Below are 20,313 nucleotides of genomic sequence, written 5' to 3' on the forward strand. Positions count from 1 at the left end.
AGGGGGGCAGCAGAGAGCCCGTTCGCCCAGGCACCAGATTACAGCCCCACCGGACAGCAGACGCCAGAGGCAGAGAGAGAGCAGCCCTCCAGCCTGGAGCACCGCTCCCTAGCCGTCACCGTCAGCGGAACAGGATCTGGACCAGATGTACCTGGACGATGGTGAGTCACAAGAACAAGGTTTATCTACTAGACCTGTCAATCAAAGCTCTCCATTAGCTAGTGACATCACATCATCATTGTCATTATCACATTGGTGTTGTTTTTCCTTATGAAAACACAGGGTCATAAAAAACACGTCGTTTCTCTTTCTCTCTAGAACGTTCCATTTACAGTGCACATGACGTTAACTTTACACCTTTGCTTATCTACACACCCACACCCACCCACACCCTTTCCCCCCACATCTCCCTCTTTCCTGGCGAATTGCAGCGCTATCAACCATGGGTTTACGTCAGATTTGTTCATTTTAGACATTACAGATCCTTTTTGTTTTCGCAACTACCGTGTATGTTGTCTGAGTTAGTAACAGTTTTTATTTTAACAGTCAATTGGGCTTGATGGGATTTCGAAACAATCTGTCAAAACATCAGAAGCAGCGAGGTCAGGCAGGGAGCAAGAGAACAAAAACAGTGGCGCACGCGTGCCGGACCCGACTGTTGACACAAGGACTAATGAAGGAAGCAAAAAAATAGGTAGGGGTTTCCTGAGCTGCAACGCTTTTTCCCCTCGGTGCGAGGGATGTCAGCAGGCAGGAGGCGCTTTGTTTCCGTGTTTTCCCTGCGGAGGGTGTAGTGTTGGAGCTGACGTCATCGAGGGACGCTGGGGAGGCTGGGGGGGGGGGTTACCAGAGCCCACTGGATGTGAGCCAGGGCACAGCCAGGGGAATGGGGAACGCAGCATTTGTGTGTAGACCTATTAACTCTCCATGTGCCCCCCCCCCCTCCTCATAATCGTCTCCCTCTGGTCACTCCCAGCCTGTATGGCCCTGTCGGGGTTGCTCATCACATTATTGTTATGCTCTGATTGTGTGGTATGCAGCATACGTGGCGGTATGCCAGAAGAGATAAAGTCCCTTGCATCCAAACAGAGTGAACAAGGCGAGTCCCCGCTCAACTCAGGAACATCCTCTTCCTGTGCACCTTTTTTTTCACTCCTACTGTAAACAGCAGTAGACTACAGCACTGTGTGTGTGTGTGTGTGTGTGTGTGTGTGTGTGTGTGTGTGTGTGTGTGTGTGTGTGTGTGTGTGTGTGTGTGTGTGTGTGTGTGTGTGGTGTGTGTGCTGGTGTGTGTGTGTGTGTGTGTGTGTGTGTGTGTTTGCATGCGTGCGAGCCAAGGGAGCACAGGGGTGATGGACATTGGGGGCCGAGGGGTTTAGTAGCAGTGCTGTAATTGAGCTGAAACGTGGTTGTCAGCAAATCTGTCCAGCCTGATGAGTCCCCGTTAGTCCTCACCTCGTAAACAGACAATAGCGAGAAGTGAGGACGTCTGTCTGTTATCAACTCCATAAAATGAGCACAACACTCAAATAGGACATTCTACAAGTCTTTGTCACTTCACACATCCAGAGCTAGCATTTATCTTCTGACTCCGCGCCAGCTCCTGGCATATTTCCCCTTACTGTACATTGAAACAAGAGAACACTGGCGCTAAGTCCAAAGGAAATACGATTAGCATTGTCATGTACATGTCTAATTCCTTTTCAAACTTCTCAGTAGTTATGGGCAGGAAAAGGAGCCAGAGTATGAGAATTAATCGAATAAGAGTGAAACTCAAGCTTTATTTTGCGCTAGGTAAAAGGTTGTTAGAGGGTCATTTTATGCCATCATTTGTACAGTGTGGAAATATTCAACATTTGCCCTCTGCTAAAGTTATAACCCTTAAGTAGTAACCATGTCTTCATAATCCACCACCGCCAACACCACCCCATCCACTGTCACTTTAGCGGAGCCCATATCTCTGGACCAAGTGACCAAATGTTATTGGGCCTGTGAATACAGATGCATTAGAGACTCACAGGAATGCGTATTGATTGGCAGAGGCCTACCAAGGCGTCCCTGGTAAAACCTTGGCCCGCTGCAATCTCGCCTCATCTAATGTCTTGAATGAGCATCTGTGGTGGGCTAACTGTGCTCCTGGAGTACCGGTAAGTGTGTGGTGGTAACAGCATACTCCAAAGGCATCTGCACGCTGTACCGCTCAGGCCCTCCGGCCCCATTCCAGACCATTCCAGACCCCTCAAATGAGCCTGAGATAAAAAATAAATTAGAGCTGGGAGAAGTCGGTGAGTGGCGAGCTCCCTTTCCACAGTCATTACCTTCCGTTATTATCATATGTTAGCGAGTTGCTCCATTAGAGGGGCGACGGTAGGGGATGACCTCACCAGGCGGTTGGGCGGGCGGTGGTGATTTAGCATTAGCCGCGTAGCATAGAGTCCCAGCCTGGCCGGTTTGGAGCCAGTGATTTGAGCTCTGCAGCGGGACGACACTTGAGCTTCCCCAGAGTGGCGCGCCTCCCACGCTCAGGCCTCGGGCTCTCATCAGCCAGAGGAAATATCTCTCACTGGCCTTCGGCTCGCACGGCTAACCCAGCCCCCGAGACATCACTCAACCTATCAACGGGCTGAGCTACTGTACCGCAAGGAGCTCTGTTGTCAGTGTGGGGTAGATATGTAGGAGATCTAGAGGGGGAGGGGATGACAAGTTGAACATAACCCCCTCTAACTGCCCTTCAACCCCCTAACCCACTACCCGCTCCCAACTAGCCCCATTTCATCCACTACTTCTGTGATGGAGCATTGGAGCCTCGAGGCTAGCTAACTGCAGGACATTACGCACTGTCTGTCTGTAAAAGGGTGCCCCAAGGCTTTTTGGGTAATGTCCAGGAGCATTTGATGAATTATCAGTTGGCTTGTGCTGGGGGATGTATTTAGGACTGCTGGCCTGCGGCTGCCATTGGTTCGCTGCAGCAGGGGTCTGTCTGTCTCACGATAGCCAGAAGAGTTGAGTGAGCGAATAAACCTGGACCAAGGTCCATGGATTGATGCTTAGGGGGAATGGAAGCAAGATGTATGTTAAAGTGAATTTTCAAAAGCTAGCCCTAGAGGTCTTTGTATTGTTTCTGGCCCATTGTCATACGCCAAACGCAATATATACATATCTAATGTGAGGTTTACATTCAACAGAAGTTTCTCAAGTAAAAAAAATACCTTTCACGTTGAGTCATACCCCTCGCTCCCTCTAATCCGGGGCGATTTACAATACATATGGCATTGAGCACAATGTCATGCAAACGACATCAATAAAAACAATAGAAGTTACGAAGAATGAGGAGGGCAGTATATTTACGCTTGCCTTGTTAGCCTGGCTAATTAGCCCATAAAACAGGGGTCTGTGATGACGCCACGTTTTGTCACACGTCCTAGCCGAGCTGCAGTTGCGGTGACATCATTACCCCMTCCCGTCACACGCACACACATAGCCGCTTTGATCCTAGACTTGGCTGCTGTTTACGCATCAGATTCGAAGGCTTTGAGCCACATTACGCACCCCCAGTCCTCAATCCATGGTGCTTATGAAGGCTTCTTTGTGCCTGTGTGTGAGTGTGTGTGCGTGTGTGCGTGCGTGTGTGTGCGTGTGTAATGCAGTCATAGTATGCTGGCTTGGACATCTGTCTGATCCAGCGAGGCTGCCGCTGTGTGTCTTCTCTCATTAGCTTCTGGTGTGATGGGTGATATAATGAAGCGCAGCTGAACTAGCACAGGGCTAACGCTAATCAGCCAGCCAGACTCTTACCATCTGGTTACAGCTGAATACAGAGGGGCCTTATTCACCCACATGAGAAAAACAACCAAATGTACACTGCTGATTTCTGACACTTGACATGTGTATTCTGATTGCCTTATATTTCAGGGTCAGCTTTCCAGTAGTTGTTTCCTCCTCAACTCAAATTTTGGACAATTGAAACGTTTTTTTTTTCTAAACTGAAAACAGACCCGGTGTTGCATGAGGCAGAGAGGCAGACGTCAGTGGCAACAGGTTTCTAGACAGACCTCGTCTTTCCTCGCTCGCTCTCTTTCTCTCTCCCTCTCTCTCTCTCTCTCTCCATCTCCCTCAAACAATTCCCCAACAACAATACAGAATTCTAACATTTCTAAGGATCCTTGTCCGCGACCGTTCCCCTCCAACGGCAACTCAAGCTTTTCTCATGGAAACTTTTACACATCCTGGATAGGTGCCCAGACCCCAGGACTCTGCAAAACCCCTAATGATGATTGAGAGCGTGTCCGCACCGTTCTGAAAACATGCTGAGTCTCTAACATCGGAGTGTGTGTCGCGAGACTGGCGCGGAGTTGGGGTGAGGGGGTTCATTAAAGAAGCTGCGGTTGGGGTGAGGGGTGTCTAATGGGACGGACTCTATGAGCTGCTGTTATTGAGTTGCTCCCGTGTGTGTGTGTGTGTGTGTGTGTGTGTGTGTGTGTGTGTGTGTGTGTGTGTGTGTGTGTGTGTGTGTGTGTGCTTGCACGAGTGCGTCCTGCCTCCGTGTGTGTGTGTGTCTGTGTCTGCGAGCCTGCGTGTGTGTGAGGAGGAAAGGTAGACCATCTGATGGTCAGCCGTTAGCGGTTAGAGCCTGTGCTTTCACCACACTCGCCCTTTGACCCCCAGCTCTGCTGGGAGGGGGCGGAGCCTGGGCTAATAGAGGCGGGAGAGCAATACTCTCTGTTGGTTAAGTGCAGTGTCAAGACCTCCTATCCCCACGGCTTATGCTTCATGTTATTGACAGGTATAATAGAAGGGGGATGGCTTCTTTATTATTTATGACTTCAGAGAGGATGTGGACTTTTTAATATTGTTGTTATTGCTGCGTTTTCGTGTTAGGAATCTTGTTTTCCTGGCAGGACCTTGAACTGACGGTGGATAAAGGAGGGTGTAGGCTTTTGGGAAGTTTTATAATGGTAGGAAAAAATAATACAAGGCCGTATGATAGGCCTCTGAGAGCSGTTGACGGCTTAGGAGATGGTTAGGGAGACAATGAAGATCACTAGGACATTGTGTCAACTGCAGATTTCTCCTAGTGGAATCAAAACCATGTCTTGTACCCTGCGATTAAAACAATTATTTATCTCGTTTTACTATTGTTATCATAGACTGGCCCAATGTACTATTAGTCACGATTAATATCCTTTCTTTGCTTCTCACATTATTTATGCATATAGTAGGATATGATATGCAATGACTTAGAAATAGGAGTAAGTCCAAAGCAAGGAAAGCCTTCAGAGTGATCTCTTCACTCCTTACACTTTTAATGTAACTATTTGATGTTCTGTAATATAATAAATGCATGCTGGACTTAACGAAACCCTGAAATCAGAATATACCATGATCTCATGGTCATACCGAGATTCCATAATGCTTGAGAATTAGGTTACCTTTGCACTGTGTGTGTGTGTGTGTGTGTGTGTGTGTGTGTGTGTGTGTGTGTGTGGTGTGTGTGTGTGTGTGTGTGTTGTGTGTGTGTGTGTGTGTGTGTGTGTGTGTGTGTGTGTGTGTGTGTGTGTAAGCACTTGGATTACCTTTAGCACCGTGTTCTGTTTCCTCTCAGTGTGCTTTTACCTCTGTCCTCTTGGCCAGGCTTGAGAGGTCTCTGGTTGCTGTTTGGGACCAGCTGCTTTTACACACGGTTCCCCTATTATGACATGTCATGGTGTTATATGCTCTCTGGTCCAAGATAATGAGGAAAGGGGAATAGTCCTATTTAAGTGGTTACATATAATGGTGAAAGTATGATAGGTGTCACTTCAAGCTTTGAATTGGCAGTATCTTGTAGTAAACTCAAAAGGAGGGCGATTGGCGGGATGAGCTGTATGAAGACTCTAACTTTAAACAACTATATGGAAGTTAGATGATTTTTGTTATTCATAATATAGCATTCATCATTTTATTTATAAAACCAAACAATCCTTAGTGTAAGCTAACATTGTATGCTTTTGCTAATGGGTGTGGGAATATGTGTCCCTTTCTGTCCAATTAGGTCATTTCTGGGCAATATTTATATTTTTTGTCTCAAGAGCACCCCCAAAGACAAAAGATCTGTATATTCTCTTTAAATGTAACCTATTCGTTCCAATTGGGCCTCTGGTATTTCCAAATGTGTTCCTACAGGCCCAGCAGCTTAACCACAGTAGTCTGCTGTGCTTTCGGGCCGCTCCGTCATAATATCCACAGTCACTGTGAAAGAATCCGTCTACCACGTAGCTGCAGTTCTATATCTAAACAAATTGGGTCTCTCCATGTCAGAGGCCTGATGTAATTAGATGCGAGACCAGATTTCCTTTTTAATGGGTTTTGTGTTTATGAAAGAATGCTCAGATGTCAGGAATGCTTCTAGACGATTTGCTACTGTGAGAGTGTCTGATTATTGTCTAATTATTCCATGCTGTGCGCACATGGTTAGGTACAGTACGTGAACTGACTTAGGTAGAATCTATGGCAGCACAAACTCCATTTCTTTGAAGAGTGACCAATTGACACTGTGGCTAGCTGTGCTTTCTCATAATTGATCTAATGAAAGTAAGGTGTGTGTGTCGTGTGCGGATGCGCGCGAGTGTGTGTGTGTGTGTGTGTCGGTAGGACGTTTCATTACTCTATCCTTTGTACTCGCCTGGATGGACATGTGATGTGTGTTTATGCAGATTCTCCTGACACAGCCGTTTAGATGGCTGGTTTCTGTGGCTTGCATTCCGAGGCTCCGAGAGTACACATTCAGAAGCCACGGAGCCACGCGATTCGCAGCAGGTCACGCCCCAAAGAGAGGCCTGTGGCTTGGCCTGGGATGGGCCATGCATCTGGGTGAGGTGGTGGTGGTGGTACCTCTGCGCCCCATAGCCCCATGCATTCTCTCCACAGCATCTAAATATGATTGATGTGCATGTGGTTTACAATACTGACAGGATGATCTATATTGTTCTCCACAGGCTTTGATTGACTCCCATTTGACTCCCTTTTGGCCTGTGAGCCGTTGAGGTTATCTGTAGCCTGGCAAAGACATTATACTAGATATGATTGTAGCTTCCTCTTCTCCAGACCACTGACATATTGGCTTCTGGATGGTTTCACGGTAAATCTTTTCTCACTGCTGTGATTGTCTGCTGGCACACACACAACACACAATCTACGCCCACGCGTAGATACACACACACACAGGCAGACAAACACACATTCCTGTAAGTCCCCCTTTACAAAGCGGGTCTGCCACTGCCACACTGTAAGTCCTCACTCTCACACTCTTCATACCGGTGGTTTTTTGTTGTTGTTAGTTTGTTGGGGAATGTAAATACCTGTGGCATCGGTAAACAGAAGCAGATCTCTCATTTCAGACCCGTTAATAATAGGCCCCATCTGAAATGTATTCGCTCAGTGATATAGTATCCTGTAGTGACGGATGTCAACAGAAGAGGGCTGTTCCAGCCAGGCAGGATGGGGAATGACGTGGGGTTTGCTGCTCTTGGAAAAGCACCCGGTCTCCATTGTGTTCTGCTGAGGGGAGGGAGTGTGGGGGGGGGTTAAAGAGAGAGATTGGGAGAGAGAGAGAGAAGAGGGAGAGAGTAGAGGGAGCGAGCGAGCGGAAGATAGCGACAGAGAGGAGAGAGAGAGTGGGGAAGAACGAGTAGTCCCCTAGTAGCTTCTGTCACTGGCCTATAAACTAACTGCACATCACCCCCTGTTTCAATGGTGCAGGCCATTACACAAATCATCCTCTCCACAGATGTTTCAACAGAGAGAAAAGGAGTTTTCTCGTATACACATTTATAATCGTACAGTTATTTATCGATTTCTTCTGTATTTCTTTCTGTAATCATGTCAAGTTTTAGCGTCAGGATCACGGGAGATATTTTCTACTTTAGAGTATATATTCTCCTTGCGGAATGGGAATCGTAGAGCAGACCTCAGTTCAACATCTAGTTTTTATTTACATTTGGCTGAGTTGTGAACTAACCGTGAATCCAACATGAAATCAACAATAAATGTCACCATGTCATTGGATTTAGGTTAAAAGGTGGATGAAAAAAAGACTAAATAGCCTTACGTTGATTACTTTTTCAAATCCAATCAGTTTTCCACGTTGATTTAACGTCATCACATTGATTTCCTGGGTCTCCTAAAGCATCTACTAAATGGCATACTCACATATTTATATATCTTTTTCTATTCCGAGAGAGCGATAGGAAGCAATGGGGCCGAAGCTGCTATGAGAATGGCTATGGGGGCCAGGCATCCTCAACACCTGCTTAGATCCAGGGATATTCAGTCAGACACGCACACAGGGCAGACTCACAAGAAGGCGGACAGACACACTGAGAGTGAGAGGGGAAAATGTGAGAGTGAAGCAAGARGCACGCAATCTCTGGTTCGATTCCCTGGCAGTTTCTCCCGATGCCCCTGTACTTCACACGCAGACAGAACATACTCGCTTCTGACTGGGCTGAAAGCTGTTATGAACTGAATCGGTAGAAGTCTACGAAAGGAAAACACGGCTCAGARTGGAGGAGTGTGTTTCTCTCTCTTTTTTTCTCATTTTCCCACCGAGCACCTTGAGGATGGTTCAGAAGCGGTGAGCGTTCAGTGTCCCATTGCTGGCTTACGAACCGTGGAGGATATACATCTCAATTAGTCCCTAGACTCCCCCGACTGACCTCTTTCTCTCACACTACAATTTTAAGTTCTCGTCTCGATATTAACATGTATAGAAGGTGGACGCTAAGCCGRCCCTGTCTACTGCCGTACCTCACGAAGAGGTAAGACCTCCAAGAGCTAGTCAGGGGAGTCCAGGTTAAAACTCGGAGGTGATGTGAGATTGCGACGCTGCACTCTTGAAAACGTTTGTTTATTTCTCTTTAGATGGGGATTCTCTCGGTTAGGTATTATGAATCACTCATGTCAAATCCGCTTGCACGTCCCTCGTGTCAGGTCAGGTCAGTTGCTAACGCTCCAGGTGAGCGGCGATGTCACATATGTTTTAATTGAATCAGTAAGATTTACTGTATTTAGGAAAAAGAGCGGCACTCCCTCTCTGCTAAGACGTTCATGTGGCGAACTCCCCGAGCGATGCAAGGCAATACTTCGACAGGTGATGAAATCGTATCGGCCATAATCAGTGTGAATCAGGTGAAACCGCCAAAGGTTTTTGTTTGTGTGTGTGTGTGTGTGTGTGTGTGTGTGTGTGTGTGTGTGTGTTGTGTGTGTTGTTGTGTGTGTGGTGTGTGTGTGTGTGTGTGTGTTGTGTGTGTGTGTGTGTGTGTGTGTGTGTTGTGTTGTGTGCGTGCGTTCGTTCCTGTGTGTGTCTGTCTGCCTGTCTGTCTGTGTGTGTTAGTTTGCATGTGTGCGCAGGGTTGCTGTGATGTGTGTAGGAAGAAGTTGGCACAGATATCCTGGGATCCCTATAGATGTTATAGTATCCAGGATGGCTGGATGGATCAGAACCTCCAGATGTAAGAAGGTTGTCTGTCTGCACACTAGGTAAATCAAAAAAGAGGTTGACGTGAGGAGAGGACTTGCCAAGCCACCCCACCCCCTTCCCTTTAACCCTAGCCCAGGTAAGTAAGTCCATGAGTCACCCTAAGTTGACCCTTTTGCCTCTCAGTCTACCAATCATAGCAGGTGGAAGAAGATTTAAAACAGTCAGAGCAGATTCCAGGTCAGTGGACTGAGAGTGAATCAGATCTGAGACTTACAGTAAATATAAGTCTGACCTTGTAGGTCAGCTGCGAGATCCCAGCAGGAGTGTTGGAGACAGGAGACAGGAGGAGTTTCTCTGCGCTGCTTGAGCCTTTTGTGGATTTAGTGTCCGTCCGTCTGAGTTTTAGTGCTGCGCTGTGATGTGCTGTGACTCCTGGAAGTTCCTCGTGGCAAGGTCTTCGCTGTATATCCAACATTGCGAGGCAGATTGAGACGGTATCCCTGCTGGCATTGGGATGGGTCGCTCCAGGAGTATATTGTCAAGTTCAAAGGCTCCCTTTTGTAAATGCATGAAAGAGATTGCAAAAGAACAAGAGCTCATACCTCTTCACCCGGGATGGAAAGAGCGACGGCCAAGTCGAAGGCCAAGCGCCAGGCTCTCTACACACACATGCCTGTCTCTTATACACATCTAGATGTGTATAAGAGACAGCACACACACACACACACACACAAACACACGCACACACACACTCAAACGATAAGGTACCGCTCTAAGCCTCATGTCTATGATAGATAGGGTCTAATAAAACTTGCACTGAGGTATGCCTTTTTGGATGCAGGGAATGTGGTTTTCTATATAAAACGTGGATTCCGAAATCCCACTTTACAACTGACAGGGAACAGGTGATTTAAAGAGGCAGAATACAAATGCTGATGTCATAAATCCCATCATATGCAGGTGTACGGCCAAATTCTCACTCAGGTGGCTGTAATCTCGCAAAGTATGATAGCTTCAATATGTCAATGCTTTTTCCGCCATATTCAAAAAGGGAGAACTCAATCCATGCGCATTAGCCACTGTTGCCTCATGCCTTTCCAATTCGGTATCAATCAGACCGGGCATGTCTGATGACCATCGTTATTTTAGCATGAAACCTTAAGTCAATGAGGCAACTTTATAAATCCGACTCCTTTAATATCTCCACCATGCAGGCGTGTGTTTCACTCACTCTCTCACTCAGGTATTTGTAGACGTTGTGGTTGATTGGGCTTGCGCTTTATTGCAGCTTTATACGTAAAGAAACGCATACAGCATATACTATAGCATGCAGAAGGAGATTAACGCCCCTGTTTAATTTGACTATCAAATATATCATGAGATCTTGGTTCCCGCTGCTTTACTTTGTGCTATTAGTAGTCGAGAAACTGGGGGAGGACACAGTGAAGACGATCAAGTGACTAATTTCAGTCCGTCAATGATGAGCTCACAGGAGAGCAGCCCTAGCCGTGTAAACACCTCCCCGGCCTTGTCCCCGGAGAAGGGCCCCAGCGAACACACCCACCGTCCCCACGGCCTTAGAGGAAGTGAGAGGAGGAGAGGAACGAGCGGCGGCGGCGGCATCTCACAGAGAAGTAAGATAGGGAGGAGAGGCACCAGTAGCAACACACCATGGGAGATCAAAGAGAAAGTGCCTTGCCAAAACAAGCAAATCAGTGTCGGGTGGTTTTCAGTGAAAAGGCTGTTGTTTTTAGATTGGCTGTGTAATTTTGGGCTGGCTGGCTATTGTTTTTCAGCCTGTTTCGGTCTGCGAGGCGGCGGTTGCAGCCCTCTGGCTACTGCCTGGTGTTTTCCGTCTGGGCTGAGCACAGAGCAGACGCTCGCTAGCTCTCTAGGGGTCCACCCGTTTAGCCTGGCAACGAGCGGGCTTCATCTGACTTCGGAGACCAATAAAGCAAGCTGTCTGAGATGAGGAGCACATCAGAGACTCACGTAGGAAGACACAGGTAGAGAGGAGATGAGATGAGGGCAGCACTTCACTTTATCTCACTTTATCTCCCCACTCCCTGCTCTCCACCGCTCCACATGGTATTAAGAAACAAATGGCTTTGCCATTTTTCAAAGCTGTTCTCCGTGGAGCAATACTCAGAGGTCCAGCAAGCAGTAGCAGCCATCAGAGGAAAGTATTGCTGAAGATCCAAGGACTCCCGCTCTCCCTCTATCCGCCAGCGTGGCTCAGCCTCAGCCTCTGTTAACCATTACTCCTCTCCCCCCCCCGTTCTCTCCTCCCCCCTTACCATTGGTCTGCACCTTGGCAGTGAAGGAAGCGGATTGGCCGAGGCCCAGGGCACACAGCGACGTCTGCGCAGCGGCCCAGCTGCTGCCGGAAGGGTTGTAAAAACACGAGCAGAGACCCTCACAGTCGACTCCAGCTATCCCCCCCTCCCCCCGCGCCTCTCTCGGCTCTCTCTCCCACACACTTTAACTTTTTTCTTTCGTCTCCTCCGGTCAGTCGTGAGGCTGAGTGCTTCCACATGGGGAAAGGCAGGCTTCACACATCAGCAGAGTTGTGGGGATGATATATCCCCATCTGCACATATAATCACATCATTACACCCACAGGGCTTCCCAGGGTGTCAGTCTCTGTTGTCTACCTGCTAGTCTGAGACGAATTTATGAAGTGTTCGATCACGATGAAGAATTAGCTTAGTGTCATTTCTCTGTGTCCAACTGCATTTATCAATAGGGATGAGTTTGTATATGCATGTGCGTGAGTGTGCTGCGTGTGTGTGTGTGTGTGTGTGTGCTGCGTGTGTGTGTGTGTGCTGCGAGTGCACGTGTCTGTCTGTCTATCTGTCTGTCCGTCTGTGTGTTCGTGCGTGTATGGGTATGTGTGTACCTGTCTGCATGCTCTGACCCTTTCACAACACTGGTTCTGACAGATTCTTAAGAGAAGAGGACTGGGTGACGTGCATCCAGCCTCTCCCTCTAGCTGTTGCAGCCCTGCGTGGGAGGCTGCAAATTGTCCATTAAGCGTTTCTGCTGAAACCGAGAGCGGATTTGATATTGTAGGGAAACAAAAGTAATATGTAGCACGAAATTCAATTGTCTCGCTTTAGCAGCTTCAAACTCCAGTTCAGCTTCCTCACCAAATCAATTTCACATACACGTTGAGTTCAAACGAGGTTGAGCATTTGTTTTGTGCATGTCCAAATGGCTGTACTCCCCTCTTCTGCCTATTACAGTATTTTGAAATAGAGAAGGGTAATGCGTAGTTTTGTTGCATTACGCTATTGTTCCTAAATCATCTGGATTTTCATGCCATGGTTTGCATGTGTGTCTGCATGCGTGCTCCTTTGTGTGTGCCTGTTTGTGTCTGTGTGCGTGCGTGCATTCAAAGGATGCTGTCCGTATGTGTTTGTGCGCTTGTGTGCCTGCGTGCCGGTGTGTGTCCATGTTGATATGAATGACCATTATGATTCAGATCAGCTTCTTCATATGGAGCCAGAACACAATAGGTGGAAGCTGTGCTCGTCTTTCAGTCAAGGCATGATGGGGCACTCGAGGGCCCGGGGAAGTGTAAGCAGAGGAAGAGTACGCCTATGTACAGCACCGAGGTCTCTAACCCTAACACCACTGGAGTTAATGTAGTTTATCCACCCTGTGAAAGTGTTTCAGGAAGTTAGCTATGCCTTCCTTCATGGGCAGCCGGAGACCGGAGAGAATAGAAACTCCCAAGCAGAGGATGCCTCTCTTACAACGCTTACAACTCAGAGTTCAAAGGGTATGTTTAGAAAGTTGAGCAGGAAGAAGGTGAAGCGAAGTCAACGCTGCTGCCAGGTCATTGCCAGTCGTTGATTGGGTAAAGGGGGAATCGGGTTACGCTTGCAGGGACCACCAAGTGTTTTTGAGGCTCTCCTCTCCGTCTCCTCTAACCACATGGCTATCCTCTGTTCTCAGAGGATAGCCTGGATGTTATCGAAACCCGACGACGCCAACGCTATCTGCTAACCTCGGCTAACTCAATTCCCCGCGCGGGTCAGGTTTGGCTGGGGGAGCTCGGGTGGCGCGTTCTCCTCGCCCAAATGAAGTCATAATGCTTCTGCCTGGATAACGCAATCAAAATAGGGCCAAATTGCTCCACTGCTGCTCTGATGGACTTCGCTGTTGGTCTCAGATCAGTCTTTATGAGAATTGAACAATGACAAGCTCTTTAACCTTTTGGGTGCCTACTGCCTTGGCGTCCATTTCAGGCACATTACGGTAGCTTAACCTAACAGCAGCCTGTAATCTGAACCTCTCGGTTCACTTGGTGCTGTGTTCTAATTTCATGTACAACTGACAAACATGGTTTAGTCAAAGCTTGAAATTTAATTATATGGCATTGCAGTCCCTCTGCTCTGCACTTTGGGCCCTTTCAGAGGTGCCTGGTAGCTCCTCCTTGAGATGAGGGAAGTCTTTTTAATGACTGTTTATGCCGACAGAGAGAGTACCTTGGAGAGCTCTCTATACACTTGTTCAGTAGGGCCACACCCCGGAGGGAAAGCTGCTTCTTCCCTGATGTACTGTAGCAGAGAGATTAGAAAGCCCAACCCAAGCCAATCCCATAGATACAACCATCTATTGCCTGTCCGTCCGTAGAAACATGGTTAGACGTGTACTCCCCACCGCACAAACACATAGAACGTACTGCAGCAGGATAATTATAGAGGCGGGTAGGAGCGGTGGCTGCTTCATTGACACACTATATTTCCATGCTACCTTCTCTCCTTCTCCAAACATTGAGTACGTTTACATGCACAGTAAGTCATTTGAATATAAAATGGATTATGGCAGTAGGCTGGTTTATGGCAATAGTCAAGCAAACACGTTGCTTACCTTCATCGGCGTACGGTCAAAATCGAAGTAAGGACACGCCGATTAAAACACCTGCTTTTCTGAGTAATCTTTTGAATTATTAGGACACGGAAACAGCTTAACCAGGGTTCCAGACTGTGTATTTGATCTGCACGTGCCAGCAGCAGTAGCACAAGCCTCCCTCTTTTGCGCGAGTGGAGTGAGTTTGGATGAACTGAAAGTATGAATCTTAGAAGTTTAGTTTTCACAAAACGTTATATGTCGGGAAACTTAGAATCAAAAAGGCTTCTCTGTGGTATAAAGGTTTATTTTGATCTGCTGATTTTCTACACTGTGTCCCAATCGGGTAGCCTACATTCAGATGTGTCCATGTAAACAGGATTATTAGGGAAATCGTTATTCTTGCAAAATGTGTCAATGTTCTAAGCAAACTATTATATTCATCTGACTAGCCACAATAATCAGGTTATTGTGTGCATGTAACCATACTGATTGTAGGAGAAAATCAACATTTTCTCCCCTCTGAAAGAGGCGAGGAGAGAGGAGGTGAGAAATCAAAGGATCACAATTGAGATTCAGCCCTCTGTCACGCTCACAACTTCCAAAATGAGCTGTTAAACAGACTGACAGCGATGGCTGTGGTTTGGACGCGATTACAGGTACTTAAGGTAATAAAGGATGCATATTTTATTTGTTTTTTTTTGCCGAGGATTGTGTTGTTTTGCATGAGTGGAATATGTTCAGTTGAATTTTCCACTGTTTTTGTTTATTCAACAAAGGACTTCTCACACTTATAGCTTTCCATACATGAGAAACCGGAACCTAAAAAAACGAAAGTTTCCGATGCTGTTGAGAAGCTTGTCAAGCAGGTTGGAATGACAAAAGTAGTGTTGTCATCAATCAAAGTTCGATCCAAGGAGAGTCACACATTAACATCTGTAGTGGTTGCAATAATATTTTCAGAACCTAAATGAATATGACTTTATATATAACGCAACCACATTTGATACTGACTGCCTATCTACCAAAGATTTCACATTATCATCTGCGTGAAGTATCGTCATTTTTCTATTTTGTCAGCTGGGCATATTTGATAGGGTCTTACTCAGTCTGTGAGGAGACATTGCAGTCTTGCACCATCTCACAAGGTTGTGTAACACCTTGAACTGCCTTGATTTATGGCAAAATTCCACGTCGAACACAATGTTCGCCCTCAAAATAGGACTTCTCACCATTTGACTGTGTTTTCATGCTCGCCTCCTTCATGTGAGAGAGAGTGAGATGGATGGAGGGAGTGAGAGTGAGTAAAGCACCGTCATCCGGGTTAGTGTTGCGTCATGGAAGAAGAATGCAAGGAGAGGAGCGAGGCTGACCCCTTTTCCCTTCTTTCCTCGCCTCAGAAGAATGTGTTTCTCCTCAAGGACTAGACAGGGTGGCCTAGGGTACAGTAATACAACTGGGTCATGTCCATTAGGCACCACATGGAGGAAAACTGCCTGAAACAAGGAAAGACTACCTTTACTTGTCCAATGAGAAACGTCGATTTTTATTTGAAACCATTTCCATCGCCATTTCCAAAGCTATTTCCATGAACAAGATCCAGGGCTTGATGCCTTAACCTGGATACTAGCCTACAACTTAGGACAGCCCCTACCTAGTAACACGGATATATAATTAGAGACAGACTTCATAATAGAGTAGACATTGAATAATGCAATAAAGTTTCACATGACATCTTATGGGGAGCTCTAAGCACAGTAAAACACCAAACACGAATACAAACTAATTTGTCCCTGGTCAGTCAATTATTGTGAGGCCTACCTAAGAATTATTATTTTCCCCTTGAGATACAGATAATTGAGGGCATTAGCTAGTTATAAATAACTGTTTGTGATAGTTGTGTGGCGTAAAAGTTGGCCACATCCTGTTTCGATGGCTTTCTGAACGTCAACAGGGCTCAGACAGGAGGCTGTCAGGGGCAGTTCAGTTGAACTACCTGTACAATTTTTCTTTTTTTTCTCCTGCGCCTCGAAAGTGGAAAATATTAGTTGATCAAGCGTAGAAAAACAACAGTGTGGTTAATACGTGGGTGTTGAGATGTCAGTGTTTTTATCCTGACTGACAAGAAGAGAAGAAGCTACTGCTTTTCTCTCAGAGAAAAGGTTCATTTGTGGCATACGCCGCTGAGGTGTTGGATTTTCCCTCCCTCGACCATTCTTCTCTGCCCTAAGCTATTTTCTTGTTTCTCTCACAACCATGGATTTGAAGACTGGCATTAAAGTTTGATCATTTAATTGTAACACGCTTGCGCCTCCCGAGGAGGCGTAACTAAAAATAACCCCAACGTGTAAAAGCTTGTTTAGCCCGGAGCGGAATCACTGGTAAAAACAGCCCGTGGTGTTGGCTCAGGTTGACTTTTTCCAGTGGGAGTTGAAAGGGAGGTGAGCCCCAACTCTGTGAGTGTGAGTGTGCGCGTGCGTGCATACGTCCGAGCATTCTATTCAGAATTATTATTTTTTTTTCCCTGTACCGAGCTGTTTAAGTCAATCATAATTCGAACACTGAACTCGTTTATCACAACTCACATCCATAAACATTCATATTCATAGAAACACCAGGAAAATACAGTATTAAATGATGTAAACACTTCTACTGCCACAATAAATGAAAGGGTGCCCTCATTTGGTCTCCCCCTCCTTTCTCCCTGTGTGTAGGGTGGTGATGTCTGTGTCTGTGTGTTTGGGGGGNTCCATAAACATTCATATTCATAGAAACACCAGGAAAATACAGTATTAAATGATGTAAACACTTCTACTGCCACAATAAATGAAAGGGTGCCCTCATTTGGTCTCCCCCTCCTTTCTCCCTGTGTGTAGGGTGGTGATGTCTGTGTCTGTGTGTTTGGGGGGGTTGCGATATCTGTGTGGGTAGGTTGTCTCCACTGTATGCCTGTTTGTCCAGTGGGCCAGGAGCTGATAAAGTAGTCCTAGTCTGCCCAGTCTGCCCTGGTCTGTGGGTGCAGAGTGGATATGAGGCGGGTGCTGACTTCCTTTCCCGCCTCCAGTGATGTGGATAGTGACCTCACTGAGTTCCAGACTGAGTGGCCCTTCTCTCTTTCTCTGTCTTTCTATCTATCTCTCTTTCTCGCTCTCTGTTCCTCTGCTTTACATTAGAGTGCCTTGAGGAGCCTCTTGTTTGCTCCCAGCCCTAGGGCCCGGGTCAGTCACTTCCCCCCCAATGTGCCAAAGCACACAGCAGATAAAGAGAGGGGACTGCTCTCTGTCTGCCTGACTGTGGGAAACACGAGGGCACAGGATCTAGAACAGGAAAGACAAGAAAGAGAATAAGGGTGTGTGTGAGTGTGTAATTGTGTCCCACAGCGGTGATTCGCTGAAAATTCTTAAAGAAAAACAATTTTATTGCTGCGTCAAAAGAGATTTAGAATGAGTTATATATTTTTCACTTTGCAATTGTGCTGCTATTGAGAAAGTGGAGCTATTACTCTTACATGAATCTGCAGAAATCACAGTGACAAACTTTTAACCACCAAATATCATGCGGTTACAGGTGCAGCCAGAAAATGGTGGTGATGATGGTGAAGATGACGAGGATGAATATTGTGACAATGATGATGTTATAATGAGAGGTATATTTTGGATGGGTTTTCGAGTAACACTATCTCTCCCTTTGTCTCCACAGTCAATGAGATCATCCGAAACGACCTGTCCWGCATCTCAGTGCATCTCAGCACATAAACTCTCTGCAGATACAAAAAGGGACAGAGGCAAAGGGACCACAAACCAAAGCTCCTATATCCACATGAGGAACCCCTTAACAGAGAGCTTTCACATTACCACTTCCTCATTGCTACATTTCCCAGATGCCTGATTCGCTTGCCCCTCGTGACGCTGCAKAACGATTGGTCGACTGGTGGTCATTGACAGGAAACTGCAAAGCTCCATATGAACAAATGTTATAATATAATGTGAGACGGCCTTAGATATAATGGGAGGGACTGACAATTACTACACTTGCCTTAAATGACAACTCTTGCTCTTCCATGGACCAAACAGCTCAGTAAGACTGAATACTTGTTTCTTTAATGATGACCTCTTCTTTATGTGTGTTGGACTCTAATATACGGACAAGCCAATGGGTGTGTCGTATGTTGGTCAGAGCGTCCTGGCAAACCACACCAACCCAGGCGGTGCCTTACAACATCACTCACTGACTAAAACGCAATGTCATTTCGATCACTTCAATCATTCGTTTACAGGGAAACTAAAAATAGCTGGAAAAGAAGTAGGGACGTGTGTATAGGTTAGATTTGTGTATCCGTTTTTTTTATTATGTCCTTGTCCATTTATACGGAATGTTGTGTGTGATATTCTTTGTATAAACATGTATTTGAAATGTACTTTGTGTATGCCTTAAATCTAATATGCAGTTTTGCGGTTTAGCGCCTCGTTTTTTTTCCAGTGTCTTCCTTTTTCTAGCATCTGTCTTAACACCTAGTGCCTCTTCTATCCTTCCGCTCTGGCCTCCCTCTCCCTCTTCCCTTCTTTTTTTTTTTTAAATATTCAGAAATGCTTAGACCATCAGGAAAGAGCCTACTACACATACCGAAGGAGAACAACTGGGTTTGCATGTACATACCATATGATGATAAGGACTATCTAAGACTAAATCTTAGTCCCCTTGCCTGTATAATACAGCTAGAGAAGGGTTGAGCCTTCAGCTCGGCAATAATTGATTTCCTCATATCAAAGGATTTTACCTAATTATTGTTCAAGCTTCTTCTTTACTGTTAGAGACAGTGGCTCAGTAGGCTTCAGTCAGTATGTAATGCACTTTACCATAGTAGCAGCACAGGTTTCTCTTCCGTCATGACCAAATGTTACAGGATCTAGATTCATATACTTAGTATGATAGGACAGACAGCCCTTACTGAGCTACGGGGGGTCTCTTCTTCTAAAGGATGACAGATCTGCAATCTTTTTCTACGTCGTCAAGTAGAACGTCTTTCTTCAGCATGCAGAGAATACTAATGATATATATGATTTAGCTTTACTATACCATTAATTAGCTTCATGAATACATGTGGACTATATGATAGCATGGCTCTATGTAACAGATTGATGTATTGTGCCTTATTCTCTATTGTCTCTCTGCTACAACGTGATTGTATCTCTTAATCATTTTCTATCCAGGCACAAAGGTGAGACATATTTCCTCTTTGATATGAAATATTTATGGAAATTGAAATGGTGTTTTATGTACACTCCATGTGTTCTATAAAAAAAAAATGAATGAATAAATGACATAATAATGACAATACTGACCTGTGCATTGCTGTTATTAGGATTTTAGTTTGATTTTTACGTTGAGCATTTTACACACGCACGCACACAACACACATGCAGTGATACTCTAGCTGTTTTATATTGCTGTCTTTACCAGATGGCATTGTCCATGAATCTATGCGTGTGCTATAAAAACCCTTTCCTTTTGGCACAAATCATTAACAGAAATCCTATATGGTGTTTCATCCCTCCGACTGTCTGGAATGACATAACATTTTTAGATATCTAATTTACCCTCAACACTGAAACAATATTTTCCATACAGCGATACAGAATCAATTACTTACGAAATGCATCTCTCTAAGCACACTGAACTCGTTCTCTGCCTTGTCCATCCATGCTCCATATGGCTATGCTTTAGTCCAAGACTTTCTCTATAACTCAACAGCTTTTGGTTTTCTTGTGTTATAGTATTTGACCATGGTAAACCTTGAATGGTTCCAACCTGTCCCCATATGCCTAATAAAGCTTGAAATGGACACAGCAGGACCTTGATGTGTATGGGCCAAATTCAATTATCTTAMCATGGCTTTATGCAAACTCTGATGATGCATTAATTTCCTCTAAGGTCTCTTACAAGGCACAATACGGTAGTCTACATATATGGCCTATTTATTAACACAATGTTAAAATACA

General features: G+C 45.7%; 1 long non-coding RNA gene across 1 annotated transcript; it reads left to right on the forward strand.

Moving 5' to 3' along the window:
• The first annotated feature begins 101 nt into the window (after positions 1-101).
• LOC139027896 (uncharacterized) lies at positions 102-19,651 on the forward strand. The gene is made up of 2 exons (XR_011480040.1): positions 102-161; positions 18,014-19,651. It is a non-coding gene; the product is annotated as an uncharacterized lncRNA (long non-coding RNA).
• The last annotated feature ends 662 nt before the right edge of the window (positions 19,652-20,313 follow it).

This window comes from Salvelinus sp. IW2-2015, linkage group LG6.1 (genome assembly GCF_002910315.2).
Source record: "Salvelinus sp. IW2-2015 linkage group LG6.1, ASM291031v2, whole genome shotgun sequence".
Lineage (NCBI taxonomy): Eukaryota > Metazoa > Chordata > Actinopteri > Salmoniformes > Salmonidae > Salvelinus > Salvelinus sp. IW2-2015.